Below are 14,911 nucleotides of genomic sequence, written 5' to 3'. Positions count from 1 at the left end.
CCTGGGTGGGTATGCATATCCACCCGGTCAATGGCAGCCCGTCAGGGTGGTCAGGAGCCCCTGGAGCCTGAAACAATGGGCCAGGGGAACCCCAAAAAGAGGAAGAGCAAAGGGCACGGGAAACTGGCCCCAAAAGTTCCCACGGTCCGGGAGGAGGCAGAGCCTGAGGGTGACACCTTGGAGCCTACAGGGGAACAGGTGGTTGAGTTGGGCGAGGTTCCTGAGCGGTTGCAGTGGCAGCAGGAAGGGGACCCACCTGAGAGGCATTCTGTGAGGCACAGAGGACATGCCCTACTCTAGTGGGTTTGTGGCAGCAGGCTGTAGAGCAGGCAGCTGGCAAGGAGCCAGGATCTCAAATGATTTATTGGGAGAACGGCCTCCTGTATAGTGAGTCTAAGGATGCTGAGCCTGGGTCAGACTGTGTGTTGGTGGTACCCTAGTGCTTCAGGGCCTTCCTACTGGGTCTGGCTCATGATGTGCCTTTAGCTAGACATTTGGGGTAGGACAAGACCTTTGAACGGCTTGTCACCCACTTTTACTGGCCCCTAATGCACAGGCACTCAGAAGCTCATTGCAGGTCTTGCCAGACTTGTCAGGCAAGTGGCAAGAGTGGGGGGAAATATAAGGCTCCCCTCCAACCTTTTCCAGTGGTCAGTACCCACTTTGAAAGGGTCGGTATTCACATTGCGGGACCTCTGGCTCCCAAGACAGCCATCGGCAACAGGTTCATCCTGGTCTTGGTGGACCATGCCACCCGGTACCCAGAGGTCATTCCTCTGACATCAATCAATTCCCCTGTGGTGGGTCCTGCATTGATGGGGCGTTTTATCTGCATGGGGCTCCCCAAAGAAGTGGTATCTGATAGGGGTACCAACTTCATATCTACATATATGAAGTCTCTGTGGCAGGAGTGTGGGTACCGTATAAGTTCACCACTCCTTACCACCCCCAAAGCAATGGGCTGGTTGAAAGATTCAACCACACCCTAAAAGGCATGATCATGGGCTTGTCAAAGCTCTTGAGGCAGAAGTGGGACGTCATTTTGCCATGCCTTCTGTTCGCCTACAGGGAGGTTCCTCAAAAAGGGCTTGGATTTAGCCCTTTTGAGTTACTCTATGGCCACCCTGTCAGCGGACCTTTGGGTCTGGTAAAAGAAGGCTTAGAGAAAGCCCCCAGTAAATGTCCCCAGAATGTATTTAGCTACATCCTGGCCTTCAGAAACCAGACTGCTCGCTTCAAAGCTCTTGCACAAGAGAACCTGGAAGCAACCCAGGCACACATAAAACGGTGGTATGACCAGAATGCCACTCTGGTTGAGTTTCAGCCTGGGGAAAAAAGTGTGAGTAATGGTGCCAGTGCAGCCCAGGGCGCTCCAGGACAAGTGGACTGGGCCATTTGAGGTGGCGGACGCAAGAGCGAAGTCACCCACCTTGTGGACTTGCAGACTCCCAGAAACCCCTTAAGAGTCCTGCATGTGAACCGTCTCAAACCACACTTTGAGCAGACTGAATTATCCATGCTCTTAGCAAGAGATGATGGGCTAAAGGAAAAGAGTGAGCCTCTCCCTGACCTCCTGTCTGCTGAAGAGAAAGATGGGTCTGTGGAGGAAGTGAACCTCTCTCCCTCCCTGACCTCAGGACAGCAGAGGGACTGTCACCAGGTATTGGGTCTGTTTTCCTCCCTGTTCTCCCCGGTTCCAGGGATCACACACTTGTATACACATGATGTGGACACTGGGGACAGTCCACCCATTAAACAGAAGGTTTATAGGATGACTGATAAGGTCAGGGCTAGCATCAAAGATGAGGTGTCTAAGATGTTAACCCAAGGGTAATTGAGTTTTCTAGCAGTCCTTGGGCCAGCCCGGTGGTCTTTGTCCCAAAGGCTGCTGCTCCTGGTGCCATCACAGAACTCTAGTTCTGTGTGGACTACCAGGGTCTCAATGCGGTCACTAAAAATTATGCACACCCCATCCCCCAAGCTCATGAGCTCATAGATCGTTTGGTTGCTGCGAAATACATCAGCACGTTAATTTGACATCTGGGTATTGGCAGATTGCCTTAACTGAGGGGGCCAAGGAGGGGTCAGCATTATCTACCCCAGATGGACACTTCCAGTTTAAAGTGATGCCATTCGGGATGAAGAATGCCCCAACCACATTCCAGAGGTTGTTCAACCAGGTGTTGAATGGGTGACTTCAGCGCAACATACCTGGATGACAATGCAGTTTTAAGTTCCACTTGGGAGAAACACTTGCAGCACCTCCTCAGAGTGTTGGAGGCCCTGCAAAAGGCAGGCCTCACTATTAAGGCAAGCAAGTGCCAAATAGGGCAGGGTTCAGTGGAGTATTTGGGACATCCGGTAGGGAGTGGCCAGGTGGCACCCCTGTAGCCAAAAATTGACACCATTCTGGCTTGGTAACCCCCCAAGACCCAGACTGAGATAAAGGCCTTAATAGGCCTCACTGGCTATTAAAATAGATTTGTCAGGGTATAAGGTACCAATTTTGCCCCCTTGAATGAGGTGACTTCCAAGAAGCAACCAAAGAAGGTGATCTGGACAGAGACTTGTCAGACCGCTTTTCAAGCCCTGAAGCCTGCCATGCGCACAGCACCTGTACTGAAGGTACCTGACTACTCCAATGAGTTTGTTGTGCAATCAGGTGCCTCAGAGCATGGTATAGGAACAGTACTCTCAAAGCTTAATGAAGATGACCTAGATCAACCTGTAGCCTTCATTAGCAGGAGGTTACTTCCCAGGGAACGTAGGTGGAGTACAATAGAACGTGAAGCTTTTGCTGTGGTCTGGGCACTGAAGAAGTTAAGACCCTACTTATTTGGGACTCCCTTCTGGGTTCAGACCGACCACAGGCCCCTCAGATGTTTAATGCAGATGAGGGGTGAGAATCCAAAATTGTTGAGGTGGTCCATTTCTCTACAGGGGATGGACTTTACGGTGGAACACCGCCCTGGTACAGAACACGTCAATGATGATGGTCTGTCCAGATTCTTCTGTCTTAGTGATGAGAACTCCAATGAGGCTGGGTCGTTGCTCCCCACTTTCAGCTGGGGGGACACATGTTAGACTTGGTTATCTTGGTGTGGTCTCCCCTAACTTTTTGCCTCTGTTTCCCAGGTTGTTAATGTATGCTGGACTCTGGTTTTGCTGTTTTTGCTACTCTGGTCACTTTACCTCCAGTGCTAAAATGCAAGTGCTCCTATGTAAAATGTATGTGTAATTGACTTTCCATGATTGGCATATTTTATTTACTAGTAAGTCCCTAGTACAGTGCACTAGAGGTCCCCAGGCCCTGTAAATCAAATGCTACAAGTGGACCTGCAGCACTGGTTGTGCCACCTACATTAGTAGCCCTGTAAACATGGCTCAGACCCATCACCACAGTGTCTGTGTACCCACTTGCCAGGCTGAACCTTCCCTTGCATTACATATAAGGCACCCCTAAGGTAGGCCCTAGGCACTCCATGGGCAGAGTGCAGTGGATGTTTAAGGTAGGACATATACCAATATACTTACATGTCCTGAGAGTAAAATACTGCCAAATTCATTTTTTCATTGTTGCAAGGCCTATCTCTCTCATAGGTTAACATGGGGGCCGCCTTTAAATATCATTAAAGCCCAGATTCCATTTGGGAGCATATAGAAATATGGAGTTTATGGTCTCTGAACTCACAATTTTAAAATACATTTTTTAGTAAAGTTGGTTTTTGGATTGTGTGTTTGAAAATGCCACTTTTAGAAAGGAGTAGTTTTCTTTCTTAAACCATTCTGCTTGTTTGTGGATTCCCTTCCTGGGTCAGTTTGATAGTTCGCCCGTTTGTACCTCTCCTCTAGACAGTGACACAAAGGGAGCTGGGGTATAGCCTGCATATCCTGATGGGCCATCTGGGCTGAGGGGAAGAGTGGTCACTCACGCCTGAAAGGGCTGTGCCTGCCCTCACACAATGCAGTCTCCAACACCCTGATGTGTGTCTATTGCCTAGCCTGGGCAAGGCAGGATCTTACAAACAAGAGATACTTTCCTTTGAAGTTTGCCTACTTCAAGGGCAGAAAGGAGTATAAGTAGTGGACTCAAAACCCCTGAAAATTAGATCACTTCTGGAATCAAGAGGAACCTCTGCCAAGGAGGAGAGCTGAAGAGCTGAGGAGAAAGGTGCTGTCCCTGCCTATGACTGTGCTTTGTTGGGCTATCCTGCAGTTGTTGCTTCTGACTGTGAAAGGGGACAAAGGCTGGACTTTGTGTATTCCTGCTTGAGAAGAATCTCCAAGGGCTTGAACTGAGCTTGCCTCCTGTTGTTGAAGCCTCAAGGCCATCAAAGACTTCCCCTGCCAGTACCTGGACTCTCTGCTGAGACCCCTGCCCTGTGAAGTGGTACCCTATCCAGTCCCTGGGCTCTTGAGAAGTGAAGCTGGCAATTATGAACTGAAAATCCACGCAAAGACCGACGTGCAGGGAAACTACCCGTCTCGTGACTGATAAACGAAGCACCACCGGTCTTGTGCGACAACGCAACGCGGCTGGAGAAATTATGCACCACACCCACAGTGGCTGCTGTTAACAACGCAAGCCCCCACGTGATGTGGTTCCTTTACACCGTGCGACCGGATTTCAAAGCAACATTGCTGAGCGTGGAAAATCAATGCAAAGCCTGCCCGACCCGAGGTGCCCGTCTGGATCGATGCATTACTCTCTTGCGAGGGAGATGAAGTTACGCATGATGACCCGACCGAAGGAGGAACGGCACACGTTCTCGCTTATGGGTGAGAAATCGATGCATCACTGGCCTTTTTCGACACACACTCGTCCGTGTGGCTTTATTTTGACACTACGCAGGTAATTTTGTGTGTTAACACTTTCTCACTGTTTTCTAAGGATTAGGACTCTTAGGCCCTCATTACAACATTGATGGTAAAAGCTGATTACCGCCGTGCAGAAGACCGCCAACACATCGCCGCGGCCACGGAATTCCGCCACAGCTATTATGACCCACAGTTCGGAATCCACCAAAATCTAGACACCCACACAAGTCCACCACACCAAAAGTCAGTGATGAACTGTCAAAAACAAAACCTCCACTTTCACGCCAACAGAAATACACCCACACTATCACGACCCACGAATCCACGCAGCGGTCTTTTAACCACGGTATTCCATCGGCGGTACACACCGCCGCGCTCAAAATACACACACATTTACAAAACACTGCCACATTGGACAAATCGAAATACACACACCTGATACACATACACACACCACTCCCACACACCCAATACAATATGAAAAACACACCCACATCACCCACAAACCCTTACGACAACAAATCACGAATGAAAGCCAGAGAGAGACACCACCAGCAAGAACAACAGCATCCACAGGCAAACAACACCATCACCCACAGAACTTCCACGCACCTCACACATATCACCACACTTATCACCCCACACTCCACCCCACACATCACCTACACCACCCCATGGCACGGCAAAGACACCCCAGGTTCTCGGAGGAAGAGCTCAGGGTCATGGCGGAGGAAATCGTCCGGTTAGAGCCACAGCTATTCGGATCACAGGTGCAGCAGACCTCAATTGCAAGGAAGATGGAGCTATGGCGAAGAATAGTGGACAGGGTCAACGCAGTGGGACAGCACCCAAGAAATCGGGAGGACATCAGGAAGAGGTGGAATGATCTACGGGGGAAGGTGCGTTCCGTGGTCTCAAGACACCACCTGGAGGTTCAGCGGACTGGCGGCGGACCCCCACCTCCTCACCCACAACTAACAACATGGGAGGAGCAGGTCTTGCCGATTCTGCATCCTGAGGGCCTCGCAGGAGTAGGTGGAGGAATGGACTCTGGTAAGACAAATCTTAACTATTACATCCCCCACCCTACCTGCATGCCAGGACATACTCCCACCCTCACCCTCACCCCCAGCACTCCAACTCCTCACATATGTCCCAATATCACAGACCACCCATCCCAACACCAAGCCCTGCATGCAACAACAAAGCATGGACACCTATCACTGAAGCATGCCCACTGCACATACCCATACAACCCCCTAAACCATCATCACACAAGGTCCCACACAGGAATGCAAGCACTGGGGTACACGGTCACCCACCCTTTGCACACCATGACACTCACAGATGTAATAAACATCCTTTTATACCCCTGCAGGACCCCTACCCAACGTCACCGGACAGGAGGGTCCACACATGTCCACACCACCAACAGAAGCGGCCCACAGTGATGACAGCAGCTCTGTCCAACTGGATCTAGATGACCAGCCCGACCCATCGGGGACCTCGGGACAGTCAGTTCCCATCACACAGTCACAGGCCACTACAGAGCTTCCCCCCTCTGGAAACATCAGCTCAGCACCCACCAAGCGGGCCCATACCTCCGTCCCCAGGACACGTCAATCAGCAGTGTGTCCACCATTACAGGGAACCCAGGCTAACCCACCACCCCAACAACAACAGGGACCTGGGGGCAGTGGCAGTGGGCACACGGTCCAGGGGACGGAGGCCCAGGAACACAGGGGAACTGGGAGGGCTGATGTGCGACAGGGGGCGGACAGACCATGGGAACCCACTCTCCACGAGACCCTCTCCTCCATCATGGGAGCTTACCACCACTCCCAGGAGACGATGGCAACGGTACTGGCCAAGTTTCAGGAGACCCAGCGCCAGCAGGAGGAACAGTATATGGGCTTCAGGGAGGAACTCAGAATCATCTGCTCCACCCTGGGCACCATCGTAGGGGTGCTGAAGGAAGTACTCAACACCAGGAGGGACACTGTGGCACTACAAGGGGCCCTTGACACTAGCATGGACGATGAACTGCCCACCACCTCCGCCGGCGCTAGTGGACAGGACGCCCTGCCACAGGACCACCACACCAGCACCCCACCCCCTGCAGAGGGAGAACCACCCCGCAAACGGTCCCTGAGATATAGGAACAAGACAGAGCATGATGCCAAGACCCTGCCCAGAAATAAGACCACCCTAATTGTAATCCTACTGTCCCACTTTGTCACCCTGACCATACTTAAACTGCCCCAGCTCCACTTCCTATGCCCATATGGGCAATGCACCTGTTCGACTAATAGACTGGACTCTGCCATGGACATTCCTCCGCCATCACCCCTCACCATTTTACTACCCCCTCCAATATTGAGCACTTAAATAAACACACTTAAAGCACAAAACAATCTTGAGTCTGTCTGTGATTTTGAAATAGCGTATTAGCAATTACAGTGACAAAATGCTCTTTCAATTGTAATGTCAATATACCTATGTCACACAGCTCTAGTCCATGAGGAAGCTAAGCAGATGTCACACAGTGGGACCCACATCTGTGAAATCGTAAGGGAAAGTGACAACTCAGTGACCATACACTGGGTGAAAATGACAGACAGTAGAGAGGCAGTAGTGTATAAGTACATGTAGTAGGCAGGTCTGTACTCTTACCCTGGTTCTCACTGGAAATATTGCTGGATCAGTGAGTCCCTGTTGTTCATGTCTTCTTCCTCTGCTTCCTCGTCTTCACTGTCCACAGGCTCCACAGCTGCCACAACACTGCCATCTGGACCATCCTCCTGCAGAAAAGGCACCTGTCGTCGCAAAGCCAAGTTGTGAAGCATACAGAAGGCCACGATGATCTGGCACACCTTCTTTGGTGAGTAGAATAGGGATCCACCTGTCATATGGAGGCACTGGAACCTGGCCTTCAGGAGGCCGAAGGTCTGCTCGATCGCCCTCCTAGTTCACCCATGGGCCTCATTGTTGCGTTCCTCTGCCCTGGTCCTGGGATTCCTCACTGGGGTCAGTCGCCATGACAGGTTGGGGTAACCAGAGTCACCTGCAAATGGCGAGGGACAACTGTTAGACACACCAACCTGTAGGGATATCCCCAGACCCAGACAACCATTCCCACTGTCTTGCTTCCAGTTGCTCACCTAATAGCCACACATGTTGCCTCTGGAGTTGACCCATCACATCAGGGATGCTGCTATTCCGCAGGATGTAGGCGTCATGCACTGAGCCAGGGAACATGGCATTCACATGGGAGATGTACTGGTCTGCCAAACATACCATCTGTACATTCATTGAATGATAACTCTTCCGGTTTCTGTACACCTGTTCACTCCTTTGGGGGGGTACCAAAGCCACATGGGTCCCATCAATGGCACCTATGATGTTGGTGATATGTCCCAGGGCATAGAAATCACCTTTCTCTGTAGGCAAATCCTCCACCTGAGGGAAAACGATGTAGTTCCGCATGTGTTTCAGAAGGGCAGACAACACTCTGGACAACACGTTGGAAAACACAGGCTGGGACATCCCTGATGCTATGGCCACTGTTGTTTGAAATGACCCACTTGCAAGGAAATGGAGCACTGACAGCACCTGCACTTGAGGGGAGATTCCTGTGGGATGGCGGATTGCTGACATCAGGTCTGGCTCCAACTGGGTACACAGTTCCTGGATTGTGGCACCGTCAAGCCTGTATGTGATAACCACATGTCTTTCCTCCATTGTCGCCAGGTCCACCAACGGTCGGTACACCGGAGGATGCCACCATCTCCTCACATGTCCCAGCGGATGGTGCCTATGAAGGACAACAGCGAGCACAGAGTCAAACAACTCAGAGTTACGTACCCACAGTTTACACAGAACACCATTCATACACAAAAGGTGGCCTGTATGTGTGTTGAGTCTAGGCCTAGGTATGTGTGACGCAGTTGAAAATGAAGCCATGTGGGCCCCTGAAATGGCAGCTGCCTGACCTGTAAAGTGGGACAATGGGATGTGAGGTAACTGCCCTGGCGTTGTACACCGTCGTGGTAGGCGGTCGAAGACCGCAGCGCAATACTGCATTGATTAACATTGGACCCTATGGGTCCCAGGAGCCAATGACGATGTACGCCGCCAGTGACGGTACGCACTGCCATGGACGTGACTGCCATTTTCTATCTGTTGAATCACTCGATACCTGATCTTCGACAGGAGAGGACCTACACTGCAAGTGCTGCTGTGACCTCGGTCTGGAAGAGACAATGGCTCGAGTGTCTGGGGAAAGGGCCCCTGCCTTCACATCGGAGGAGTTGGAGAAACTCGTGGATGGGGTCCTCCCCCAGTACACGCTACTCTACGGTCCTCCAGACAAACAGGTAAGTACACAGGGAGCATGATGTATGGGCTATGCCTGTGTGGAGAGGGCTGGATGTGAGAAGGAAGGGGGGAGAGTGTGGCGTGCATGAAACGACAGTGAATGCATGTGCCACATGGCAAGGGTAGGGATGGCGGCCAATCACTTTGACGGTGCAGTTGGGAATAACTTACTCTTCCCTCTTGTCAACACCAGAGCAGTACGCGCTCTATTGGCGACAAAAATGCAAAAACCCAGCACTCTGAAAACAAAGTAATTTATGCATTGTGCTGATATGTTGTGGTTTAACCTTTTGCATTGCAGAGTTCAATCCTGAAAACTTATTTTTAATATGCTTACAAATACTGTTCCTTTGCAATGTATTGCTGCAGGTTTTCAGAGTGTGTTAGGGTGTGGCCCCTTTCCAGGGCCTTCCAGAGACTTTCCCTGCAACATGCCTGGGCGTGGTTCTGGGCTGGGCCAAGACTCTATAAAAGAGAGCCAGCCCAACTCCCAGTGCTCACTATTCAGAGGTCCCGGTGCAGAGCAGCAGCTTCTTCCTGAGTTCCTGTCCCAGAGGCCTATTTGGATCTTCCAGTCTTCTGCCCTAATCCTTCATTGGTGATCTTTGTTCCCGGCGGTAAGACGGTGGTTGAATGGTCCGACACCGTTATATAGAATTTTCATATTCTTGGTTTAAATTCTTAAATGAGTAACAGATTACTTGCGCGCTACCATTTCTTGACATTTATATGGTAGTTTACAAATAGGCAAGACGCACAATTTATTTCATAAAGGTTTGACTTTGTTATTCATTGCGCGCTACCATTTCTTGACATTTACATGGTGGCTTAAGAATCGGCAAGACACGCAATTCGTTTTATGGTGTTTAAACATTGTTGTCCATTGCGCGCTACTATTTCTTGACATTTTCGTGATGTTTTACGAATTGGCAAGACGCACTACTCGTTTCAAGAGCATTTAACTTTGTTGTTCATTGCGCGCTACCATTTCTTGCTATTTTACATGGTGGCTTAAGAATCGGAAAAAGAAGTGCAATTCTTTTCATTGTACTTTGATCTTGTTATTTATTGTGAGCTGTTATTCCTTGACATTTACATTATGTTTTACGAATCAGCAAGACGCGCGATTCGATTAATGATGACTTGACTTTGATATTTATTGCGTACTACCATTTCTTGGTATTTTACATGGTAACACTCGAATTGGCAAGACGCACAATTCTCTCCTTGAGTTTAATTCATGTTGTTTATTGTATGCTACTATTCTAAGATATTTATTATGTAATATTCGAGTTGACAAGTTATGTGATTTGTTTCCTGAATCCATATTGTGTTATTCATGGTACACAATCCTTTTATGGTGTTTACTATAGAGATATATATATATATATATATATATATATATATTTATATATATGCAATATGCGCAATTTGTGTTGAAACATTTTAAGAGTACACAGAAGGCCAGAGTTTCTAGATGCAATATTGTATGGTCCGAGTATACATTCTCAAAACAGGATTTATATGACTGGTTTAAAATTTAGTCAGAATGTTTTTTCTGATTCTCATGTAAAGGAAAGTACTTGAATAAGAAAGTTTTCATTTAATTCATCTTGATTCCCCTACAGGTATCCGGCCATCTTGAAACTTAGTCATTTTAAACTTAACTCTTAGATTGTTCATGTTTTCAGAGTGCCTAGGCTTAGAATTATAGTCTAGTATTGATTTCAGGAGATATAATTTTCATATTGTGTGTTCTAACCTTTTTCTTACTACAGGTCTCCTTCCCAGCTGTTCCCTTCCAAATCCCCTCTTCCCCTCTTGAACTCTCTCAGTCTCTGTGATTTATCTATCAAAGTCTTGAAGCTGTTCAGTGGTGGATGTTTTGGGAACGTGCACAGACCCCGAGGTTCTGGTGACTCTGACACCACTGTACATTTCATGTAGGTCTGCGCCCACCAGAAAAAAACATATTTGACGTGCCATCGCCAAGGACGTCCGGACCCTGGGGGTCTACCACAGATGGAGTATCCACTGCCGTAAAAGATGGGAGGACATTCGCCGCTGGAGCAAGAAGACGGTGGAGGCGCAGCAGGGGATGGCCTCCCAATGTGGGAGGGGTGCCCATCGCACTATGAACCCCCTGATGTTTAGGATCCTGGCGGTGGCCTACCCGGAGTTGGATGGGCACAGGTGGCATCACAGCAGCAACAAGGGGGTGAGTACAATCTCATTCTGCTGACTTTGCATGCAGTGGAGGGGTCTGGGAGGGGGAAGTGGGCTGTGGGTTTTCCTAGGCCAGGGCGAGTTCTGTAGGCAAGGTCCCTCCATAAGGCAGGCCATGTGGCACCCCACCCACCCTCTGTACAGTGCCAAGTACACCTAGTCATGCCTCTGTGTCATCTATGTGTGCAGATGTTGTCCATAGCCTTGTAGGCCATTTCCCAGGAATTGAACAGTGGAGCCCAAGAGCGCGACGTAGTGCAGAGGGCTTCTGTGTCTGTCGTGTCCGCCAACGGTAGTGGTAATGCATGCACTCAACATGTCTTTCTTCTGTCGTCGTCCCCATTTTTGTGGTCTCCCTGTTCTTGTGTGCATTAGCATCATCAGGCAGAGGAGCAGTGGCACCGGAGCACGAGGGGGCTGCATCCCACATGGCCATGGAGGGCCACACTACGGACTCGGACTTCACCAGTGGGAAGGAGGGCGAGGGGAGCTCCACGGCGGGGACAGGAGCTGAGACCAGTGACACGGACTCGTCCTCTGATGGGAACTCCCTTGTGGTGGCGGCAACATCTGTGCCCCCCCATCTACAGGTACAGCCGCCACCCCTCCTTCCAGCACTGCCCTTCCAGCAGCCCCTCAGCCTTCGCCCCGTGCCCGCTCACCCGGGAGGGTGGGCATCACCATCGCCCCAGGCACCTCAGCCCCTGCCCTAGTCACCCCTGCTGCCCTCAGTGAGGAGGCCATTGACCTCCTCAGGTCCCTCACTGTTGGGCAGTCTACCATTTTGAATGCCGTCCAGGGTGTAGAAAGGCAGTTGCAACAAACAAATGCATTCCTGGAGGGCATTCATTCTGGTCAGGCGGCCCTTCAGCGAGTTTTCAGGCTCTGGCCTCAGCACTGATGGCAGCCATTGTCCCTGTGTCTAGCCTCCCCCCTCCAACTTCCTCCACCCCAACCCAATCCCCTGTACCTCAGCCTATCCCAAGCACACCTACAGAACAGCATGCACACATGTCAACACACAAGGGAAGCTCAGGCAACATAAGCACCACACATCCCACAGGCACTCACGCAAGCATCACACACATGCAAACACACCAACATCCACTGCCTCCACTGTGTCCACCTCCTCCTCGTCTCCCTCCTCCCTCCCAGTCTCATCTACACTCACACCTGCATGCACTACCTCTACAGCCACTACGTCCCTCTCCAGCACACCCGCCACCACACCCCGCTCACGTGCAGTCACCACCCCCACTACCATTCACACGTCCCCTGAGTCCTCTCCCAGTGTGTCTGTGATGCCACCTCCCAAGATACACAAACGCAGGCACACACCCACCCAACAGCCATCCACCTCACGACAGCCTCCTGCGCATGCACCTTCACCCAAAGTCAGCAAACGAACACCTCCTACAACCACCACCTCTTCCTCCACTACCAAACCTCCTCCAGCTACCCGTCCCAGTGTGTCAAAAAAACTTTTCCTGTCCAACCTTGACCTCTTTCCCACACCTCCCCCACCCCGTCCGTCTCATAGGTCCCGAACTAGCACCTCAGCCACAACATCTCCGGGACCAGTGGTGCCTGTAGTCACCGTAATCTGGAGTGCACCGGCCACCAGGGCAGCCAGTGTGGCACAGAGCTACAGCACAGACAGTCCCCCAACTGTGAAGCATCAGAAGTTGGCCAGTGCCCGGTGAGAGAGGGGGAAGATTCCAGCCACCAAAGCTGCTCCCAGGGGTACAGGTGGGAGTCTGGAGTCAGCTGTGACACCTTCCAAGGTGGGGAATGGCCACAAGAAACCTGGCAAGTCTGGGAAGAGCAGGACGGCGGAGAAGACCGCCATCATCCCCGCTACCCAGGAGGCCACCTCCAGCACCAGCTCAGCTGCCCAGGACAGGCCCGCCAGCACCAGCCCACCTGCCCATGACAGGACCGCCAGCACCAGCCCACCTGCCCAGGACAGGATTGCCATCACCAGCCCACCTGCCTAGGAGGCCAGCACAAGCCCACCTGCCCAGGACAGGAACGCCAGCCCCAGCCCACCTGCCCAGGAGGCCACCGCCAGCACAAGCCCACCTACCCAGGAGGGGCCCGCCAGCACCAGCCCACCTGCCCAGGAGGCCACCGCCAGCACAAGCCCACCTGCCCAGGAGGGGCCCACCAGCACAAGCCCACCTGACCAGGAGGCCACCACCAGCACCAGCCCACCTGCCCAGGAGGCCACCGCAAGCACAGGCCCAGCTGCCCAGGAGGCCACCGCCAGCACAAGCCCCATTGGGCCATGAAGGACTGCCAGCAAAAGCCCCACTGGGCCATGAAGGACCGCCAGCAAAAGCCCCGCTGGGCCATGAAGGACCGCCAGTAAAAGCCCCACTGGACCATGAAGGACCACCAGCAAAAACCACGCTGGGCCATTAAGGTCCCCCAGCAGCTGAGTCCCTGCAATGGAGACCGCCACCTCAAGCACCGGTGAACAGGGCACCGCCGTCTCAACAGGGCACCGCCATCTCAAGCACCGCTGAACAGGGCACTGCCATCTCAAGCACCGCTCCACAGTGTACCGCTGTGTCAAGCACCGCTGAACACGGCACTGCCGTCTCAAGCACCTCTGAACAGGGCACCACAGTCTCAAGCACCGCTGTACAGGGCACTGCTGTCTCAAGCACCGCTGGCCCATGAGTGGCAAGGGCACTGACATAACTGAGTCCGTCACGGGGCGAATGATGCACTCTGGGCACAAAGCCCCCTCCAGAACCAGTGGAGACTGTCATCCACTACCTCTGTCATTAGCAGGATGAAGCACTCTGGGCACAAAGCCCCCTCCAGAACCAGTGGAGACTGTCATCCACTACCTCTGTCCTTGGCAGGATGAAGCACTCTGGGCACAAAGCCCCCTCCAGAACCAGTGGAGACTGTCATCCACTACCTCTGTCCTTGGCAGGATGAAGCACTCTGGGCACAAAGCCCCCTCCAGAACCAGTGGAGACTGTCATCCACTACCTCTGTCCTTAGCAGGATGAAGCACTCTGGGCACAAAGCCCCCTCCAGAACCAGTGGAGACTGTCATCCACTTGAGAGACTGTGGCTTTGCACTCCCCAGGATCGAACAGTGGGCAAACCACCCACTGTAGAGACTTGTGAGACTGTGGCTTTGCACTCCCCAGGATTGAACAGTGGGCAAACCACCCACTGTAGAGACTTGTGAGACTGTGGCTTTGCACTACCCAGGATTGAACAGTGGGCAACCCACCCACTGTAGAGACTTTGCACTCCCCAGGATTGATCAGTTTTTTCCGCCGGCCTGTTGGCGGTCTTACCGCCGCTTTAACACCGACCGCCAGGGTTGTAATGACCACCTTATTCTTTTTAAAAATTCATATCTTGACTTGTGTATGTTGGATGTATGTCATTTTGGTCTTGTTTTGTTTAGATTAATATTACCTATTTTTTGTGTTGTTTTGTAGTGTTTTCACTGAGTTACTGT

This window comes from Pleurodeles waltl, chromosome 4_1, assembly GCF_031143425.1.
Source record: "Pleurodeles waltl isolate 20211129_DDA chromosome 4_1, aPleWal1.hap1.20221129, whole genome shotgun sequence".
Taxonomy (NCBI): domain Eukaryota; kingdom Metazoa; phylum Chordata; class Amphibia; order Caudata; family Salamandridae; genus Pleurodeles; species Pleurodeles waltl.
The sequence above is the reverse complement of the archived record's forward strand: the minus strand, read 5'-3'. Positions refer to the sequence as shown.